Below are 9,309 nucleotides of genomic sequence, written 5' to 3'. Positions count from 1 at the left end.
ATAACTGCAGCATCGTGAATAAGAAAAAAAATCTAGACTATACAATAAACAAATTACGACATATTACATCCACGGGGCATCAAAGTTTGCCACTATGATAATAAAGCACAAGCAGACAACAGATTACATACACTGGGCATCAAAGATCGCCACCAGTGCAAATAAACACGCCGACAAAATAATATACAAAGCCGACAGAACTTCAATAGAGTTCAAGAAAGGTTAGCCCTACTGGGGAGCTGCAGCGCAAGCAGCTGAGCAAGCTGATGAGACTGCGCTTGTTTAACACTTATATCCTCCTCACTCTGAAAGATAAACAAGTAGACAGATGACAGTTTTTGCACATAAAAGTATCAGTGCTGACAATTCATTACATTTCTTACTAACGAATAAAGTGACACAGTTTAAAATTGCATTAACACAATATGGTATTGTTCAGATCAAAACATGGTAGGAAATGACATTGTGAAGGAGTTGGAAGCTTCACGACACCACTAGATTACAGATCAAGAACTCATAAGTATCAATGGTTAGTGTGCTGTCAATTTATCCCATTTCAGATTGGCAAATAAAGAGACGGTTTAAATAATAGTAGAATGATATGACATTGTTCATAGTTAAGACATTGTAGAATATGGCATTGTGCTGTAGTGGGTAGGTTCACCACACCACTGGATTACGGATGAATAACAGAAGCATACATGAAGTGCGAAAGAAGATCACTTGCTCTGTATAGTTTAATTTACATGGTATGAAGAAGGAACTTGGTTGTACAACTGAAAACTTAAATCGAGAAGGACAAACTTTTGTTTATGAACTATATAATAAAATTTAAACATGCAATTTGATGCAAACACCAAAAATAAATAGCTGTTGCAGTCATGCCTAACCAAATATACAACAAAGTTTGAAGGCTTGAGAAGGACAAACTTACATTATTGGTGAAGACAGGCTCTATAAAGCCCTTGTCCATGCTGATGGAGGGGGGCATTCAAGAAGTTTACCACAGAATCTTCTTCATAAGCATTGCCTTTATTCTATATTTTGTTAAGAGTAAATATAGATGTGATAATATACGAAAAAATGGAGAATATTTAAGATAAGATGAAGAGTGATGCTACATAACCAAGTAGCTATAAATGTAAGTGCAGCGATACAGGCAAAAGGTACATCCAAGAGCAATGCACAGCTAAACCTCTTTAGTACCATCGGTGTTATCCAACCTTATGATAATAGTAAATATAGATCTGATGTGTAGAAAATGGAGGGCAAATGAAAATAAGCTGCAGAGTGATGGTACATGAACAACTACCTGTCAATATAAGTACACTGATAAAGGACAACATGTACTTACAAGAACAATGCAAAGCTAAAAAATTCATTGGCATTGGATATATTCTACACTAATGTAACCATTTATACAGATCAGATAATTTAGAGCGAACAATTGATAAGAAAGCTATCATGCATACTGCTATCACATAATGAACCAGGTATGTATGCAAGTACAGTGATACAGGACAACATGTACTAACAAGAGCAAAGCAGCGGGCAGCATATTTGCGATATCCTGTCGTTCTTTTCAAACCGGAATTCTTCTTCGAGCAGATTTCCTGCAAAAAATATTCGTAAGGCACATGCGGAAAAGTAGAAGTTCAAATTGTCATGTGATTTCATAGACAGTACCTCATCCTAGGAACGAGACCAGTGCATAACAAGGTTTTTCCATTCAATGTCTTCTAAATTTAGCACAGGAGACTTCACCGGAAATTCGTCTATAGACTTGCCATCAAAGTGTGATTTCCTCAGGTAACACCAATACTGCTGCAATGCTTCCTTGAAAAGCACAAGCAAGCTTTGCTTGTCATGACTATCCAGATTGACCCTCGCCTAGTTACAACAATGTAATGTAAATCATTGATGTGTTCAATCAGCAGAAAACAGGAAAATAATAACCGTGAATAATAGCACTTACACGTAAGTTGGATAGGAAGATGTGAAAATGGTGTTTGTCTTCACTATAATCTTCCCATGATGGGAATATATGCACGTAGTCCCTAACAACAATGAAAGCATTGTCTTTTAAACTAGGAATAACTTGAATGGGGTTCCAATCTGCAGGAATTGGCCGTCTCTGCAGTTGGGATAGGTCTTCGGCCGGTGGACTTGCTGTACTTTTTCCTGGAGTGGGATTTTTCTATGGTACGACTGGTGCTATGGCAACTGAAATCGGTATACCTTTTGCTGGAGTGCAGGTCCTGTATGGTGGGGCTAGTGGTGTGGCCAGTGAAGTATGGGTACAGTCTGCTGGAGTCGGTCCTACGTTTTGTGTCACTGGTTGTACATCCAATATAAGTGGGGTGATGTCTGATTTTCCGGCACCACCACATTTTTCAAGGACTTTGCTAGTGCTCCTTCAGGTTCGGCAATCACCCTCTTCCTTTTTGATGTCTGATGCACAAGAACAGCAATTGAGTGGAAAAACATGGTATGATGACAGATGGAATATGTATTGATAATGGATGGGCATGGCATCTCGACATATATGATGAGTAAACTAAGAAGATGGCGGTGCAACAAAGTAGAAGAAATGCAAGACAGCATATGTAAGATACGTGCAATCAATACAACCTTGCCAAATTAGAACATGCACATTGATGGGTGAACAGGACATGCCATCTTGACTCCTCGAGGTTAGAATAGTCATTAGGATCATATTCTGAACAAGAATCAACAGGTGGGGAGTGATGACCCGCAAGTATACAGGATAGTTGTAGCCTCTTTCGATAAGTAAAAGTGTCGAAACCAACGAGGAGCTAAAGGTAGAACAAATACTCTCTCAAGTCCTATCGGCCACTGATACGACTCTACGCACGCTTGACGTTCGCTTTACCTAGAACAAGTAAGAAACTAGAAGTACTTTGTAGGTGTTGTTGGATAGGTTTGCAAGATAATAAAGAACACGTAAATATAAACTAGGGGATGTTTAGATAAAGATGCAATAAAGTAAATATAGCGAGTGTGGAAAAGTGGTGGTAGGAGTTGTGAAAGTGTCCCTAAGCAATTGACTACGTTACTAGACCGGTAATCACTATTGCAATTCTATTTGAGGGAGAGGCATAAGCTAACATACTTTCTCTACTTGGATCATATGCACTTATGATTGGAACTCTAGCAAGCATCCGCAACTACTAAAGATTCATTAAGGTAAAACCCAACCATAGCATTAAAGTATCAAGTCCCCTTTGTCCCAAATGCAACAATCCCCTTACTCGGGTTTGTGTTTTAGTCACTGACGCAACCCACTATAAGTGAATCACGAATGCATTGCAACACCCTACAGCGGGAATCCCTCATGCTTGCGCGACATGGAGGGCACCATAGGACATCACCAATAATAAAACATGCAACTCAAACCAATCATAGCAATTCATCAATCACCGATAGGACAATGGAAATCTACTCAGACATCATAGGATGGCAACACATCATTGGATAATAATATGAAGCATAAAGCACCATGTTCAAGTAGAGCGTACAGCGGGTTGCGGGAGAGTGGACCGCTGGATATAGAAGGGTGAAGGTGATGGAGATATTGGTGAAGATGGCGGAGGTGTTGGTGAAGATCGCGGTGATGATGATGGCCCCCGGCAGCGCTCCGGCGCCACTAGAAGCAAGGGGGAGAGAGCCCCCCTTCTTCTTCTTCTTCTTCCTTGACCTTCTCCCTAGATGGGAGAAGGGTTTCCCCTCTGGTACTTGGCTCCCATGGCTTGGGAGGGGCAAGAGCCCCTCCGAGATTGGATCTATCTCTCTGTTTCTGCGTTCTCAGATTCTTCCCCTTCACCTTTTCTTTTATATCCGGAGATCCGTAACTCCGATTGGGGTGAATCTTTCGCCCAGATTTTTCTCATAAAATAGCTTTCTTGTGCCAAAAGAAGAGCGTCAACCGCCTTACGGGTGGCCCACGAGAGTCCAGGGCGCGCCCAGGGGGGGTCGCCCCCTGTCTCGTGGCCACCCCGGACACCGTTTTGCGTAGATTTTACTTCCCAAAAATCATAAATATTCCAAAAAAAATCTCCGTCCGTTTTTATCCCGTTTGGACTCCGTTTGATATTGGGTTTCTGCGAAACAAAAAACATGCAACAGACAGGAACTGGCACTGGGCACTGGATTAATATGTTAGTCCCAAAAAATAGTATAAAAAGTTTCCAAAAGTATATAAAAGTTGAATAATATTGGCATGGAACAATAAAAAATTATAGATACGATGGAGACGTATCAGCATCCCCAAGCTTAATTCCTGCTCGTCCTCGAGTAGGTAAATGATAAAAAAGATAATTTTTGATGTGGAATGCTACCTAGCATAATCTTGATCATATATCTAATCATGGCATGAATATTAAGACACAAGTGATTCAAAGCAATAGTCTATCATTTGACATAAAAACAATAATACTTCGAGCGTACCAATAATGCAATGATGTCTTTTCAAAAAAAACATGGCCAAAGAAAGTTATCCCTACAAAATCATATAGTCTGGCTGTTGTTCTATCTTCACCACACAAAGTATTTAATCATGCACAACCCCGATGACAAGCCAAGCAATTGTTTCATACTTTAATAATCTCAAACTTTTTCAACTTTCACGCAATACATGAGCGTGAGCCATGGACATAGCACTATAGGTGGAATAGAATATGATGGTGGGGGTTATGTGGAGAAGACAAAAAAGGAGAAAGTCTCACATCGACTAGGCGTATCAACGGGCTATGGAGATGCCCATCAATAGATATCAATGTGAGTGAGTAGGGATTGCCATGCAACGGATGCACTAGAGCTATAAGTGTATGAAAGCTCAAACTGAAAACTAAGTGGGTGTGCATCCAACTTGCTTGCTCATGAAGACCTCGGGCATTTGACGAAGCCCATCATCAGAATATACAAGCCAAGTTCTATAATGAAAATTCCCACTAGTATATGAAAGTTAAAGCATAGGAGACTCTCTCTATGAAGAACATGGTGCTACTCTGAAGCACAAGTGTGGTAAAAGGATAGTAACATTGCCCCTTCCCTCTCTTTCTCTCATTTTTTTATTTTTTTTATTTTCCTTTTTTCTTTCTTTTTGGTGGGCTTCTTTGGCCTCTTTTTTTATTTGGGCTTCTTTGACCTCTTTTATTTTTCATAAAGTCCGGAGTCTCATCCCGACTTGTGGGGGAATCATAGTCTCCTTCATCCTTTCCTCACTGGGCAATGCTCTAATAATGATGATCATCACACTTTTATTTACTTACAACTCAATATCTAGAACAAAGATATGACTCTATATGAATGCCTCCGACGGTGTACCGGGATGTGCAATGATCTAGCGTAGCAATGAAATCAAAAAACGGACAAGCCATGAAAACATCATGCTAGCTATCTTACGATCATGCAAGGCAATATGACAATGAATTATCAAGTCATGTATATGATCATGATGGAAGTTGCATGAAAATATATCTCGAAATGGCTATGGAAATGCCATGATAGGTAGGTATGGTGGCTGTTTTGAGGAAGATATAAGGAGGCTTATGTGTGACAGAGCGTATCGTATCACGGGGTTTGGATGCACCGGCGAAGTTTGCACCAACTCTCGAGGTGAGAAAGGGCAATGCACGGTATCGAAGAGGCTAGCAATGATGGAAGGGTGAGAGTGCGTATAATCCATGGACTCAACATTAGTCATAAAGAACTCATATACTTATTGCGAAAATCTACAAGCCCTTGAAAACAAAGTACTATGCGCATGCTCCTAGGGGGATAGATTGGTAGGAAAAGACCATCGCTCGTCCCCGACCGCCACTCATAAGGAAGACAATCAATAAAAATTGTGCTCCAACTTCATCACAAAGCGGTTCACCATACGTGCATGCTACGGGAATCAAAAAACCTCAACACAAGTATTTCTACTAATCCACAACCACCCACTAGCATGACTCTAATATCACCACCTTTATATCGCAAAACTATTGAAAGGAATCAAACATATCATATTCAGCGATCTACAAGTTTATGTAGGATTTTATGACTAACCATGTGAATGACCAATTCCTGTCATCTCTCTAAATAGATATAAGTGAAGCAAGAGAGTTTAATTCTTTCTACAAAAGATATGCCCACGCTCTAACAATTATAAGTGAAGCAAAATAGCATTCTACAAATGGCGGTTTTCTATGTGAAGAGAAACAGACAATCCAAACATCAAATGATATAAGTGAAGCACATGAAGCATTCTATAAAGACATACTCAAAAGATTTAAGTGAAGTGCACTGAGAATTCTATAAATCAACCAAGGACTATCTCATACCAGCATGGTTCATAAAATAAAAATGAAAACTAAATGCAAAAGACGCTCCAAGACTTGCACATAATGCATGAATGAAACGAATTCGAAAACATACCGATACTTGTTGAAGAAAGAGGGGATGCCTTCCGGGGCATCCCCAAGCTTAGACGCTTGAGTCTCCTTGAATATTTTCTTTGGGTGCCTCGGGCATCCCCAAGCTTGAGCTCTTGCCTCTCTTCCTTTTCCTCATATCGAGACATCCTCGATTAGACACTACATCCACACAAAACTTCAATAGAAAACTCGGTAAGATCCGTTAGTATAATAAAGCAAATCACCACTCTAAGTACTGTTGCAAACCAATTCATATTTTGTTTTTACATTGTGTCTACTGTAATATAGCTTTTCCATGGCTTAATCCACTCATATAAATTGATAGATTCATCAAAACAAGTAAACTATGCATCAAAAACAGAATCTGTCAAAAACAGAACAGTCTGTAGCAATCTGAACATCCACCATACTTATGGTACCCCAAAAATTCTACCAAAATTAGAAAGAATAAACAAGTTGTACAGAAAGACAGTGCAAAAGGAATCAGAACCAATTGACGTTCCAGTTAAAAATATAAAATCACGCACTACAGACAAAGTTTCTGTCCTACACCGTACAAACTAACAAGCATTGTAAACATCCTAAAGGCAAACCTTAGCACATTATTTTTATAATACAATGGAATTGTACAAGGGGATAATTATTTTTGTTGAAAAGTTTCTGTAATCAAGATTCACAAAGTTTATGTGAGCATGAACAAAGTTCAAGGCTAGCTCCCACTTCAACAATGCTTGTCTTTCTCACTTTCACTTTCCTTTTTAAAATGTTTTTAGGTTCCCCTCTTTATTTTTTGTTTTTAAACTATATAAAATCACTCAACAGAAATAAATGACTCTCTAAAACTTCCGGGTTGTCTCCCTGGCAGCACTTTCTTTAAAGCCATTAAGCTAGGCATTTAGTACTCAAGTATTGAATCCACCCGGATCCTAAGGTATATCAAAGCCAATTTTAATTAACAATGATTTGTAATTTAGTAGTGAGCACAAAGTAACATATATCATGAAAAAACAAAGTCTAACTCTCTTCCTATGCATCGGCATGTCATAAAAGAACAATTCATGCACACCAAGTAAAGGTCAACGCATAGTATAAGCAGTTTCTTGCAATTTTAGCATATGGGAAACATAGAGAGGCAGAGATATAGTTCCTCACTTATAATAACTACAAGTAGGAGCAGCAAGCACATGCATATTACATTCATCAAAATCATCATGTGCAATGGTAAAATGCAACCCATCAATATAATCCTTAATAAGCACAAACTTCTCTGATATAGTGTAGTTTGGAGAATTCAAAAAGATAATAGGACTATCATGCGTGGGTACAATAGCAACAATTTCATGTTTAACATAAGGAACTATAGCAAGTTCATCTCCATAAGCATAATTCATATTGGCATCTTGGCCACAAGCATAGCAAGCATCATCAAAAAGGGATATTTCAAACAAATTCAAGGGATCATAGCAATCATCCTTTGGTAAGCATGAAGGGGAATTAAATAATGTATGAGTTGGAGGGTTACTCTCATTAGAAGGTGGGCACGGGTAGCTAATCCGCTCTTCCTCCTTTTGTTCTTCGCTCTCCTCATCATCTTTTTCATCCAATGAGCTCATTGTTTCATCAATTTCTTCTTCCATAGCTTCCTGCAAAATATTAGTCTCTTCTTGGACAGCGGAGACTTTCTCAATAAATGCATTAATATAGTAATTGTATTCATAATTTTCATAGCAATATCTAAGTATAGCAAGATTTTGAGGCCTATAAGCATCATCATCTAAAGCTTCATACTTTTCAAACAAAGATTCAATTTCATAAGCAGCCTTAAAAGCAACAAATTCTTCTATTTGTTCCACATCATAGTAATCATATATACCATTAGCATAAGAAGCTAAGGTTTCATTATCATTAAATTTGCATGAAAAGGGAAGGTGTGGAGCCTCCATCCTAGAGCAACAAGTAATATCATATCTCAAGCATAGATTCCAGGAATACCAACACAACATAATAAATTGATCCCATAATAGTTTTCCTTTTTGTGTTGAGCGTTAATCCCTAAAGTATTCATGTTGATCCAATGTGTCTCCCATTATAAAGTTGAATGGGGTTTTCTCAGGATTATCAAAGTAGTACATAATATCTTTCGCATAATGAGAATCGAGGGTTTTAGGAGTTACCCCATCTCCATGAGTAGCAAGTACACCTAATTTTTTGGTATTTTGTGTTCCATATCCATAACTAAAGATAGAGAACAACTTAGAACAGCAAATAAAAATTACTTAGTGATAAAGCAAACAAGCACACACGAGAATATTCACCCCACGCTATGACCGGCAACGGCGCCAGAAAAAGGCCTTGATGACCCGCAAGTATATGGGATAGTTGTAGCCTCTTTCGATAAGTAAGAGTGTCGAACCCAACGAGGAGCTAAAGGTAGAACAAATACTCTCTCAAGTCCTATCGGCCACTGATACGACTCTACGCACACTTGACGTTCGCTTTACCTAGAACAAGTATGAAACACGAAGTACTTTGTAGGTGTTGTTGGATAGGTTTGCAAGATAATAAAGAACACGTAAATATAAACTAAGGGCTGTTTAGATAAAGATGCAATAAAGTAAATATATCGAGTGTGGAAAAGTGGTGGTAGGAGTTGTGAAAGTATCCCTAAGCAATTGACTACGTTACTAAACCGGTAATCACTATTGCAATTCTATTTGAGGGAGAGGCATAAGCTAACATACTTTCTCTTCTTAGATCATATGCACTTATGATTGGAACTCTAGCAAGCATCCACAACTACTAAAGATTCATTAAGGTAAAACCCAACCATAGCATTAAAGTATCAAGTCCCCTTTATCCCAAACGCAAC

Source organism: Triticum dicoccoides, chromosome 6B, assembly GCF_002162155.2.
Source record: "Triticum dicoccoides isolate Atlit2015 ecotype Zavitan chromosome 6B, WEW_v2.0, whole genome shotgun sequence".
In the NCBI taxonomy this organism is placed as follows: Eukaryota; Viridiplantae; Streptophyta; class Magnoliopsida; order Poales; family Poaceae; genus Triticum; species Triticum dicoccoides.
This window is presented reverse-complemented; position numbering follows the sequence as displayed.